The following is a 13,230-nucleotide window of genomic DNA, read 5'->3' as shown; positions in this document are numbered from 1 at the left end:
CCAATGAAATCCTCTCTGTGCTGTGCTCTCTTAGGAGCCTCTGTTATGGCGCTTCTCACCCTTTCCTGCTGTGGTGTCTGGACGTAAAGCAAAGTAAAGCCAGGCACCTTTTCTTTTTCATCTTTGAATCCTCTACAACCTTGCTAATCGAGGTGTGGTTCACATTATAATAAGATCTCCAGTGATTCATTAAGGTGTGAGCAACGCTGTCCTAGGCATTCAGCACAGGGCTCTTTCAATGTTGGCTTGAGCCAGGAAGTGGGTATGCTGTATGGATGGATAGAGGCGAAGCACTTTTGAGACGACATGTTCTGTGGGCCTGTTTTATTGTTCCCATTAGACCACAACAAGGAAAACCCACTGGGAGGAGGTTTTGGCTGAGTGTTACCAAAGAGAAGCATGAGCCCCTCCTTCAGGGGCAGTGACAGCCTCTCCTTCAGGGCTTTCTTCCGGCAACAGCTGCATCTTAGCAGGGTCTTCGGGACATTCCAAAAGAGGGCTTACAGTTGTGGGTGCTGCAGGCCCCAGGGAAGGCTGTGGAAATCCAGAAGTCTGGGGGCCCTTCTCACACCATTTCATTTTGGCAGCTGTCATCTTGGCCCAAGTGGGGACAATCTCGGGGAGAAAGAAGGTAGCAGTAGCAATGCCACGAGTGTGGCTCTGGCCTGAGGGTTATGCAGGATCTGGAGACCTTGCTTAAGGGCATGGAGCTCCTTGGAAGTGGAGTTGGGGACAGAGGTCAGGGCAACCAGACTTCCCTCTCGCCAGGGTGGCTCAGGCCCAGCTGTGGACACTGCCCTGCATACTGTCTTCTCCCACTTCCTCCAGGCACTGGCTGGTTTCTAAGACAGAGTTCTGTGTGACAGCTCATTAGATGCAGAGAGCCAATTGAAATTCAAACTTAGAACAATCTGTCTGGCTTTGTCCTAGAGTCAGGCTGGTCAGCGATGACCAGAGAACAAAGTCAGCGATGACCAGAGAACAAAGGGTTCCACAGATATGGGAAGCAAACGGCATGAAACTGTAATAGTGTATTTCAAAGGCAGGTGTAATGGATCCGGGCCAAATTCCTCCATACTCCCGGGTCCTCTGCCTGCCTCCCTGGAGCTGTCCTTACAAGTCTCCATGCTGCCAGCACGCCCCACTGCAGCTACCATGTAGTTTCTCTCATGGGGTGGGCACTGCCAAAGTGTATGTGCCCCGAGAGCCCCCGTTTCCCAGACTGGGGAGCTCTCTGCAGTCTGAGAATATTGTAGGGCTCAGGCAAGCCCTGACTCACTGAGCCACAGCCTCCCCAGGATCTGGAAGGAGACGGGAGGACAGTTGGAGCTGGATCTGAAGGTGGGGGGAGAGGAAGTTGGGAGGGCAGAGAGATCAAGGGAGACACTCCATCTCTGTGACACTGGGTTTCTGGCCCTCACTTTGAGGAGGCCCCAGAGCAGAAGCTGCTTCTGGGCTGCAGCAGTGCCCTGTCCAGCCCTGAGGTCATGCTACCTGCTTCCCACAGGCCGGCTTGTAATACGGGAGTTGATTGCAGTCACCACTGGGAATCCCAATTAATTCACTGTGCACATTCGCTTCTGACTGGATGCAAATGTGTGCAAATAATCACAACGTTGTTGCTATCCCAAGAGGCCTGGCACTATTTTTGCTCCGATTCGCAGGCTGGGGTTGTGGGGTTCATGTGGGCACTGCAGAGGGCTGGGGTCATTTAAAGGTTGGGACCACTTCCTTTTTAAATAAAACAACCCATTTCCCCCCCTTACTTTGTTTTCTTCTTTCTTTTAGAAATTCAGCCCTAGACTCTGAGAGAATGAAGAAATGTGACCCCAAACCCAAAAATGGGAGCCTGGAAGAAAGCCCCAAGCCCTCGTGGGAAAGGGTGCAGCCTGTGAGGCGCTGTCTCCCCGTGAAGAAACAGGTGCACGAGACTGTCTTCTAGTTTTCCTACAACGATAATTTTAGAATTAAAGTAAAATTTATGTTCAGCTATTTGAGTTTTAAAGCTATGTACTGGGAACGTAGATTGTAACTGAAACTGGATGGAATCACAAGTCTGCTATAGCCGTAGCTGGGGAATCGTTAGCGGAATATTTCACATATGTCTTACCCTGCTCCTAATTAGCAACAGCTCTGAAAGACACAGACACTGAGTGGCCGGGCCGCGGGTGGTTCCGGCGCGGGGGTCACAGGGAAGGCTTGGACGGCTGGCCCATCACCCCTCCGCCACTCCTTCCCTTTTCTGGGAGAGGGAAGGGAAACTAACACCGCCTGCGCATCTGTGTGGTTGGCACCATGCTCAGGGTTTACCCGTGTTGTCACCTGGTTTAATCTGCATTTTTAATAAACAAGTGAGGAAACTGGGACTCAAAGAAGTTTAGTAATTTACAAGGGACACAGCAAGATTTCTATCCTTGTCTGAGGATTCTACGCCCCACCCTTCTTTCACTGCTAGCTAACTTCCCTAAAACAGCCTGGAGCAGAGGGAGCCTCCGCTTCGCTGGCTAACAGGAGCCCGGGGGCTGTCCTCCCTGAGGGCAGGCCCAAATCCGCTGCTCCCAAAGGCGTCGTTTTGCACAACTACTCATACAGCAGGGCCTGGGCGCTCTTAGCTCCTGGCCTCATTTCACTGTATTCTCTGCTAAGCTCCACAACAAGTTTTCTTTCTGAGAAATCATCCTGGCCTTGGAAGGCCCCATAGATACGCCAGGTTGGGCAGGGTGTAGCCAGAGTGCGCTGGGGGACAGGCTGGGTCGATGCACGACTGGGCAGCTGAAGGGTCGTTCTTGTTTCATGGGTAAGTAAAGTATTTGGGTGGCACGAGACCCTCCTGTGTTGAGGGCAGATGTCTCCTTGTTCTCCAGAGGGAATGGAACACTGGGTAACTGAACATGAACACCAGGCTCCAGCTTTCAAAGTCTGTTCCCTGGGATGGCGGTCCATCTAAGGGGAGGGAACAGGACGGCCCCCCCCCCGCGCCGCCCCGCGCCACGCCGCCTCAGGTCAGGAAAGCAGCTGCTTTCTCCCATGTCTCTATTCCTATAGGCCGATTTGGGAGGAGAGGCATAAGATGGAAAATGGGTATTTTAAGGCCTCTTTCATAACCTACATTAATTTATTAATTTTAAAGTTTGAATCTTCTCTTCCTTTTGTAAAGGCAAAGTTCTACCTAGAGAACTTTGCCTTTACCTAAACCCCAGATGTGCATTTGAACAACCTGGGGAGCTTTGAAAATTCTAAGGCTTAGATCCCATCCCTAGAGATTCTTATTGGTCTTATGGGGAGCATGGGCATCAGGATTTTTAAAAAGATTTTATTTATTTACTTCTAGATAGAGGAGAATGGAGGGAGGGAGAGAGCGAAACATTGATGTGAGAGAGAAACATCATCAGTTGCCTCTCGCATTCGCTCCAACCAGGAACCAAATCCACAACCCAGGTATGTGCCCTGACTGGGAATCAAACTGGCAACCTTTCATGTTGCAAGACAACACCCAACCAACTGAGCCACACTGATCAGGACCAGTATCAGGATTTTTTTAAGCTCCCCAGGTAATGTGTGTCCAGTGTTTGGAACCACTGCATCTAAATCATCTGGCAGACTTACTAAGGCACAGATTGCTGGGCCCCACCCTCTGAGATTCTGAGTCAGTAGGTCTGGCAAAGAGAGCAAGAATTTGCATTTCTAGTAAGCTCTGGTGATGCTGATACTGCTGGACCCGGCACTACGCTTTGAAAACCACCGTTGTAGAGTGACTCTGGAGGTGAAGGGAACTGCTGATTTTTACTACTATTATACGAGCACTTACTGTATGTCAGGCACTTTGGTGTCAAAGATTTTACATATTATGGTCTCCTTTATTCCTCTCATAACCTGTATAATTTGATCTTTTAAGTAAAATATGTGGTGTTTTTTATAATGCTACATTTATTTTGTATGTGCTAGACTTGACTCCCTGACTACGACATGCACCTTCTGAAAACAGGGCCAATGATTTTTCTACTCTTCTCCTGGGCTTTCTTTCCCTGCCCTGTGGTTGTCACACAGTGCTGAACACACAGTAGTAACTGTGATTTGTTGAGCATTCACTATGTGTCAGAGCAGTCTACAAGCTCTTTTGCATAGTTTATTACAACTTCCACTGCCCCCCCCCCCCCCCCCCCCCCCCCCCCCGCAACCACAGCAGGAGGGTGCTGTATTACCTCCATTTGACAGGTGATGTGACTAAGTTCAGAGAGGTTAATTTACTCTTCCCATTATCACCTAGTATTGGCAAATCCTGCCAATACTAGGATTTTAATCCTCATTTGTCTGACTCCAAAGCCTTGTTTTTACCCTGTTTTCTCGCTCCTTTACTATGCCGCAGTATAATTGCTGGCCATCTAACTGAATCCTCAGCGAGTCCTGGCTCCCTTTTCAATGGGCCCTGGGCGTGGCAGAAATGGAAAAGGGGTGGGCAGGTCACGACTTTGGGGATGCTGGCTCCCATGGGCCCTTGGCCCCTACAGCTTTTATCTTCCCAAACCACAATGCTCAGCACACAGTTGACACACAATAAATATTTACAGGCGTACTTAGAGATATTGTGGGCTTGGTTCCAGACCATCATGATAAAGCGAAGTGTAATTTTTTCGTTGGTGGATGGTCTTGCCTTCAATTTATAAAAAACGCATCTATGAAGGGCAATAAAGCAAAGCCCAGTAAAAGGAGGTATGCCTGCATTTAATAGAGTTAGAGCTGATTGCACCTTATATTGTAGCTCTTGGTTATATACTGTTTGTATTAAATATCCTCTATTCCTTCTTTTGTGTAAATTGTATCTTCTCAAAAGATGAAGACAGCAAAAGATTGTCAAATTGATATCAGAAACACATAAAAAAGCCTTATACAGAAAGTACCATTTGTCACAAGATTGCAAGGCTCATTTAATACATAAAATCAATCAATATGTACCCAATATCAATAAAATAAAGGACAAAAATTGCATGATCATCTCAATAGACACAGAATAAACATGTGACAAAACCCAACATGTCTTCAAGATAAAAACACTCGATAAACTAGGAATAGAAGGGACTTTTGTCAACCCAAGAAAGGGCACGTACCAAAACCCCACAGCTTGCTTCATATTTAATAGTGAAAGACCAAGAGCTTTTCCCCGAAGATCAGAAACGAGACAAGGATGTTTACTCTTGTCACTCTGTGCACCGTTGCACCGGAGGCTCTAGCTAGGGCAGTCAGGCAAGAAAAAGTAATAAAAGGTGGGTTGACCGCCTTGGCCGGGTGACTCGGTTGGAGCACCGTCCCACACACCAAAAAGTTGCAAGTTCGATCACTGGTCAAGGACGCATAAGGGAGACAACAGATTGGTGTTCCTCTTTCACATCATTTTTGTTTCTCTTTCTCTCTCTCCCTCTGTCTCTTAAAAAAGAAATCGATAAACATATCCTCAGGTGAGGATTCAAAAAAAAAGCTACGCAGAGTGAAAGGGAAGAGGTAAGACTGTATTTACAGATGACCTGAATTTGTACATAGAAAAGCCTTAGGAATCCTCAAAAAAGAAACACACATGCACACACACACACCTATTTGACTAGTAAATGAATTCAGCAAGATTGTAGAATAACAGGTCAAGATACAAAAATTAATTGTATTTCAATACAGGAGCAATAAGCAATCTGAAAATAAAATTAAGAAAACAATTATATTTACAGTAGCATAAAAAAGAATAAAATATTTAGGAATGCATTTTTAAAAGATGTGCAAGATGTAAACAATGAAACTATGAGACATTGTTGAGAGAAATTAAAGAAGGTCTAAATACATGGAAAGACATGCTCATAAATTAGAAGCTGGGGTGGGGTTTTTTTGGCAGGAATTAAAAGCGAATCCTAAAATTCACATGGAAATGCAAGGGACCAAGAATATCCAAATGATCTTGAGAAACAAAATCAAAGTTGGAAGACTCACACCTCCCACTTTCAAAAGTCCCTGTACAGCTATAGCAATTGAGACAGCACGGCACTGGCATGAAGGACAGACATACAGACAAAATGCACGGGACCGAGTGTCCAGAATAAACCCTCACATATGTGGTAAACTGATTTTTAACAGGACTTCCAAGACCATTTAATGGGGCAAAGAACAGTCTTTTCAACAAATGGTACTCTGGCCACTAGATATCCACACACAAAATAATAAACTTGAACCCCTTTATGCCATACACAAAAATTAGCTAAAAATGGCACATAGGCCTAAGTGTAAGAGCTAAAACTATAAAACTCTTAGAAGAAAATATATGAGTAAATCTTTGTGGTGTTGGGTTAGATCATGGTTTCTTAGATAAGACATTTAAAGCATAAACAATGTAAGAAAGCATAGGCAAAATGAACTACATTAAAATGATAAACTTTCATGCTGCAGATGACATCATCAAGACAACAGGTAAAAAGACAGCTAGTAGAAAATATTTGCAAATCGTGTACCTGATAAGAAACTTGTATCCAAAATATATAAAGAATTCTTACAACTCAACAATAAAAAGACATATAATCCAATTTTTAAATGGGCAAAGAATTTTTAAAAACATTTATTGATTTGAGAGAGAGGAAGGGAGAGGGAGAGAGAAACGTTCATGTGAGAGAGAAATGTTGATTGGTTGCCTCCCAAATGTGCCCCAACATGGGACCCAATCCACAGCCTAGGTCTGTGCCCTGACCGGGAATCGACCCCAACCTTTTGATGTACTTGGGATGACCCTCCAAACAACTGAGCCATCCCTATAAGGGCTGGGCAAAGGATTTAAATAAATGTTCTCCAAAGAAGATACAAAAATAGCCAAAAGGCCCATGAAAAGATAATTTACCAGCAGCAGTCATTAGGTAAATGCAAACCACCCCCCCCATTCTTCAAAAGATTAGACACAGAGTTACCATTTGAAATTCCGCTCCAAGACATATACACAAAAGAACAAAAAACAGGTGTTCTAATGAAAACCTGCACACAAATGTTCATAGCAGCACTATTCACAATAGCCAAGAGGTGGAAACAACCCAAATGTCCATCAACTGATGAACAGATAAACAAAATGGCATGTATTCGTATAATGGGACATTATTCAGCCATAAAAAAAATGAAGCACTGATACATGCTATCACGTGGATGAATCTCAACAACATTAAGTGAAAGAAGTCAGTTACAAAATACAATATAGTGTATGATTCCATTTATATGATTTGTCCAAAATAGGCAAATCTACAGAGACAGAAAGTAGATTAATGGTTATTTGGGTTGGGAGGGGTTGGAGGAAATGAAGACTAACTGCTAAGACATATGGGATTTCTTTTTGGGCTTTTTGGGGTGATGAAAATGTTCTAAAATTGTGATGGTGGTTAGAAAACTCTGAAACTATTTTAAAACCATTAGATTATACACTTTAAATGGGTGAATTTTATGGTAGGTGAATTATATCTCAGTTATATCTCTCTTTTTTAAAAGATTTTATTTATTTATTTTTAGGGAGAAGGGAAGGGGAGGAGAAAGAGGGAGAGAAACATCAATGTGTGGTTGCCTATAGCATGCCCCCTACTGGGGACCTGGCCTGCAACCCAGACATGCGCCCCGACTGGGAATCGAACTGGCAATCGAACTGGCAACCTGAAATGGCAACCCTTTGGTTCATAGGCTGGCACTCAATCCACAGAGCCACACCATCTAGGGCTCAATTATATCTCAATAAAGACAATAGGGCAGGCAGTGGGAAGACAGCCAGATCTGTCTTATACCTCATGGCCTCCTTAACATTTCTGATATGGTTTGGGGCATATAGTATGTGTTCAATAAATACTTAGTTAAAGGAAATAGTTTTGTTTTCAGAGAAGGAATAAAATGCATAAGAGAAGTTAATCCTATTAGGGATATATAGAAATAAGAATAGACACCCCCCCATTGCCAAAGAACCAAAATGAAACAAGGTCCCCAAAACATAACATTAAATTCTTTCTTAAAATAACATTGCAAAGACAATGACACAAATTTTGCTTTAGGTACCAAAGAAATGGAATTCAGAAGCTCTCTGCCTCAAGGGTGTATCTGAGAAATAAACATTTAAGCAAAACTTCCTTCCTGCACACAAGGAAACTAGTAAACTTTAGTTATGCTTTCTGAAGAACTGCATTCTAAACCAAAGCCACATCAAGATTTTTTTCCCCTCCCCTCTGAGCATTTACCTAGTCCAAGGGCACAGTGAAGGTCATAGTCCATGATCTGTCTTAGAGCTAAACTAAGCTGGGGAAGTCGTTTCTAGTTAAGGTCAATAACAATTTATGCCAGGGCTTATGCAGAGGTCAGCTTTGTTTATTTTACACTCTCATTGTGAGAGGGGTCAGGATTGAAACAATGATTTCAATCCGGAGCATCCAGGAATTTTTGATATTTTTCTCCGGTTGTGAAATCCAGGAGTGATCCCAGTATTGGTTTCTTCATCATGAGTTCACATGGCCTCTGAGGATGCTTAGGAAGCCGTGAAACCTGGAATAGGCTCCTTAACCCGGTCTGATTTGGGGGAAGAGCTCAGAGTCCTCGGAGTTCCCCTTCAATCCTTAGAGGTTTATTACATCTTAAACAGGTTTGATGACCCTGAAACCTTAGGAGACAGCCTGAAATTACCCAGCTACACGTTGCATTTTGACATTTTTAAAAACAGAGTAACAAGAATTGTTAAGTTAAAGCTGGGCTGGTCCTAAAAGAGCAACTTGGTATTTGTTCAAATCACTGACTCAGGTGCCCTAACCTCCACCAAGGAGTAAGTTAGCTTAGTCATGCAAAGGAAGCTGGCAGAGAGAGACAAGAAGCCCAGGGTTGGCAGAAGAGGAGCTCCAGGGGCAAGGATCTATCCTCAGTTTCAGAAGACTCCATGGTGATGTAGGAAGGGAAGCAAAGCCCAGTGCAATCTAATGGGCTCCAGACACTGCACCAGAGATACTCTGGCTGTGCTGGCAGGCTTTTCAGCACCTTCCTCTTGCTGGCCCACCTGACAGCCGGACATGGCCCAGACATGCGAGTACTCATCCTTGAAGGCAGATGTGAAGTAATGGTGGCTGCTGGGGACTGGTCTCCTTGTATCCAAGAGGACTTTTCCTCTGAGCCCGAATGATCTCTGGTCCTTGGCAGGGAAAGCCCCTTCAGGCTGGCCTCCCTTCCCCCGCACGGCAGTGTTCAGAAAAGGGATAAGGGATCCCAGTTGGCCCTGTACACGTCTCATCCAAGCGACAGACCACAGTCCCTGTCCAATCATGCACACTAGCCTAAACCCACAGGGCCGGGGCAAGCGTAGAAGATAAGGCAGTGTGCTCATCGCAGGCAAGGATAGAAGTAGGAACTGAAAACGTGCCCCAGAGCTGATGCCGGGCTGCTGGACCGCTTCCTGCGGGTGATGCAATCTCTTCTGCCACAGGTGGTGGTAGCCGTGGGAGTGTTTGCAACTGAGAGAGGCTGGAATTCACCTAGCTAGGCTGCCTCAGGCTTGGCCTTCCTGTTCTGGGGGCACAGGGGACATTGTGTTATTGATGGGGGAAGGGAAGTGAATTCCCGTCTGTGGGGAGGGACTGGGTGTGCCTTTCAGGCGGTAGAGGTAGGGGCTGTAGCACCAGCTTTCGTGCCAGACAGATGTGGCCTCCAGTCATAGTTCTGGCGCTGCCTGCCTGTCTAGAAATATGACGTTAGTTTCCTTGAGTGTAAAATGGCACTGATGGTGATGACTTGCTCTTGGGGTTGTTGAGGATTAAATAATGAGACACCTTTTGTCACAGGTGTAGCATGCAGTATGTGCTCAGCAGGTGGGAGTTGGGAGTTGTTTGGATTATAGTCGGAGGACCTCAGGCAGGATTGGGTAAGAGGCTGGTGTTGCCCCAAATCCTAACCTCTGCTGAGCCAGACAGTTTACCCAAGTTATGCCAACCCTGGTCTGCTGGGGCAGAGACATGATTGTGAGTATTGGAAGGTCACCTGTTGATAGCACAGCTGGGAACTGAACCCAGATCTCCTAACATCTAGCCTGGGGTTCTTTCTACTCCATCTGATGACAGGTGGGCTTTGGGGGCAGGAAAGAAGTGAGGCATCAGACATTTCCAGGAGAAAGGCAAGGTCACCTCGGGAAAGCCCAGCCCCCCAGAAAGGCTGTTTGCCCTTAGCTTGTCCGGTTGCTGCTTCTGCCACACCTTCCTCCTGTCCCCATCTCTCCCTTAGCTCGTGCGCAGGAAGGTTCGTGTTTGTGAAGAAAGGGTGTGGATATACTCAAGGACCCCCGAGGGACTGTGCCTGCATCTCTAGCCCTTGGAGAGGAGCCTAGCATGTGGCAGCTGCTTAGTTAATGTTTAATGAACTCATACCTAGGTGATCGATCTTCTCCCTCACTGGCAGATGGGGACCCTCTTCTACTCCTGGAAAGTGGGGGCTGAGGGGTTGGCTGGGAAACAGCTGATTCAACTTATCTTCTCTGCTCAGATCCTCTTGAACCCCAAATTCAAAACTTGGGAGGCTCTAGGCCCAGGAGGGACCGGTGCCCAGCTCTTCTAGAGTGGCAGATTTCCTTGATAACAATTGATCATTCTCTGGCCTCAGCTGCAAATGTCTGATGTTTCCCTGGCAATCCCAAGGAAAATATGTACTGATGTATTGATGTACCTTTGCCCAGGAACGAGGCTGCATGCGGGGGGCAGTAGATTTAAAGGAAGAGTATTTTAATTGGATTTCTTCATCTCTTACCAGGATTAGGCCAACTTTTTTCCCCGTAGGCTGGGCATGCTGAGTGGGGGGAAGGGGGGCTGAGGCACGATGCTGAGGGCCGTGCTTGAAGTTATTCTGTAAATTGGCCTCTGTAGACGTAGTTCCGTCATGTGCCAAGCCTGGGGAGGGTGGTCTAAAGGTACCAAAGCGCTGATGGCATCACCCTCGCCTTCTGAGGCTTTGCTGGTGAAAAGAAACTCAGGTAAGACCAACCATCCCAAGTGGTAAAGACAGTGTAAGACAGGACATTCATGGAAAATGCTCCACCAGAGGTTTTTTTCCACTCCCTAACACTCATATTTTTAAATGTGGAAATGTAATTCATCCCTTTGCTTACTCAGGAAATATTGATTGCATGTCCCTCCAAACAAAATTGAATATGCGCTGAATGTGATAACTCATGGACTTCACCCTATCTCCTAGGCTCCTCTGGGTGTTAGCAGGACTGCTTCCGTCTCTGCATTGCCCTTTACGTACAGGTTTCTGAATTCCCAAATGTTTTCTCTCTAGTGCCTGTTTTTTTTTCTGTTTTAGTCCCACTGAACTAGTGATTGGCATGTGGTGAGCCAATTGACTGGGAAATCAAGTCTCTCTACTTGTTTATCCAATTAACAGAAGTCAATCTGTCTGCTGTCTGTTCTGCTATTGTCTCCCACTCCTCTCCTCTCTCCTCTCTCTCTCTCTCTCTCTCTCTCTCTCTCTCTCTCTCTCTCTCTCTCACACACACACACACACACACACACACACTGCAACTCAGAAGAGAGGAACTAATTCCTATGCAGGCAGATGGAATCATGCACAGAGAGATAAATTCACTCTGTTAGAGCAAATCCAGAGAGGGAAGGGACACCAAGCCTTCCAGGTTCTTGGTCTTTCTTACATTCAGGATCTGTCCTCAAGGGAGTTAAGAGGCAAGGGGGTCAAGCACTATGGGCTCCCCCACCGAGACCCCCACCTTACCCATAAATCAGTTTCCAATCTAACCCCTCCCTGGAGGTTGAGTTACAAACCTCAGTAACCCCAGGGCAGCCTGCCTGGTAATTCCTATTATTCAGCTGTCAGCTGGTTTTTAAAAAACCTCCCTTCCCAGTGATCCAGTTACCGGAGTTTTAGAGCCCATTCCTTGTCTCGGAGAGAAATCCTATAGCCAGGTGAAACAATGGAGAGGTCTCCTGCCTGCTGTCCACAGGGAGCTGGGTTTTCTCTTCTGTTGAAAGCGCTCCCCTTAACTCTTCGCATCCCTCCCAGATTGTGGGGGAAGGTCTGCCTCCCTCTCAGGCCTGCACACTGATGCTGTTCAGAGCAACTTTGCCTTTCCTCTCTGGGGACCCTCCTCTTAGAGCCAGGATCAGTCGGCAGAAGAGAAAACAAATTAGGGAGAGGGGTGGGAAGAGAAAGAGAGAAAGGAAATTATCTGAAATAAAGGCTGCTGCGGCTGCAATATGCATTTGCTCTGAAGCCCATCAAAAGCCTAGGGCTGGTTCCTCTGTTACTAGCGTGCGGCTCTTGGACAGGGGCTCAGAGCCCGGATCTCTAGCCCAGCTGGTCCCAACTCTGCAGAGTCTGCCCAGTCTGGCAGGGGAGAAAGGGTGGGGTGGGGGGCGGGGTCTGCTTTGACAGGGATGAGAGGTGGGGAGTGAGGCTCCTGACCTCCCTGACCCCTTTATCCCTGACAGTCTTTTCTGGTCCCTCTGGTTCAGAAGGCTCAGCCCCTGCTGCTTGACCTTAGAGGCTGAGGGCCCAGGAGGCCAAGCCACCAGGTGTCCTTTAGAACTAGCCTGAGGGAACAGCCTGGGAAAGCCTGGGAGAGAGGACTTAGAAGAAATGTCACTACAGGGCGTGGCCCTCCCTTCATCTTGCAAACGGCCCAGACCCACTAAGATGATCCCCTCTGCTCCCCTAGAGTGATTTTAAGTCTTTTATAGGGTCACAGACCCCTTGGGAAACTGTTATAAGCTATGGAGCCACCCCTCCAAAAATGTTTGTGTTAACCCACATGGAATTTAGCCAAATTCAGGAGTTCGCAGTTGCTGAGGAGACCCTGTAAGTCTGGCAAATACATAGATCTCAGGTAAACACCCTGCTCTACCAGCTCCCTGGCCCTGTGGACCCAAAGCAGACACAGCCTTAGCAGCTTGGGTCAGGAGAATTAGGATGACCTCTGTCCCCTGGGGCCTACGATGCCCCGGAGGACAGATTCAGAGCTGCTTTATCCTTTAGTTTCACTCTTTACCCTAAGTAATTCCTGTCGTCATCACTGGCCATGGAGGAAAGCCGGTAAGAAGGATGGGAGGGAGGAGGGGAAGGAGATCTGTGCGTGGTGAACATGACGAGGGCTCCCAAGAGCCCTGCACAGAGGCTGGGTTTGGTCTCCTCATCTCCCCACACATGCACGGCCACCCTGATGGGTTCTGATACCCCCCTTGGCCCAGCGTCCTGGTCAAA

The sequence above is a fragment of the Phyllostomus discolor genome, chromosome 1, assembly GCF_004126475.2.
Source record: "Phyllostomus discolor isolate MPI-MPIP mPhyDis1 chromosome 1, mPhyDis1.pri.v3, whole genome shotgun sequence".
Lineage (NCBI taxonomy): Eukaryota > Metazoa > Chordata > Mammalia > Chiroptera > Phyllostomidae > Phyllostomus > Phyllostomus discolor.
Note: the sequence above shows the minus strand (reverse complement) of the source record.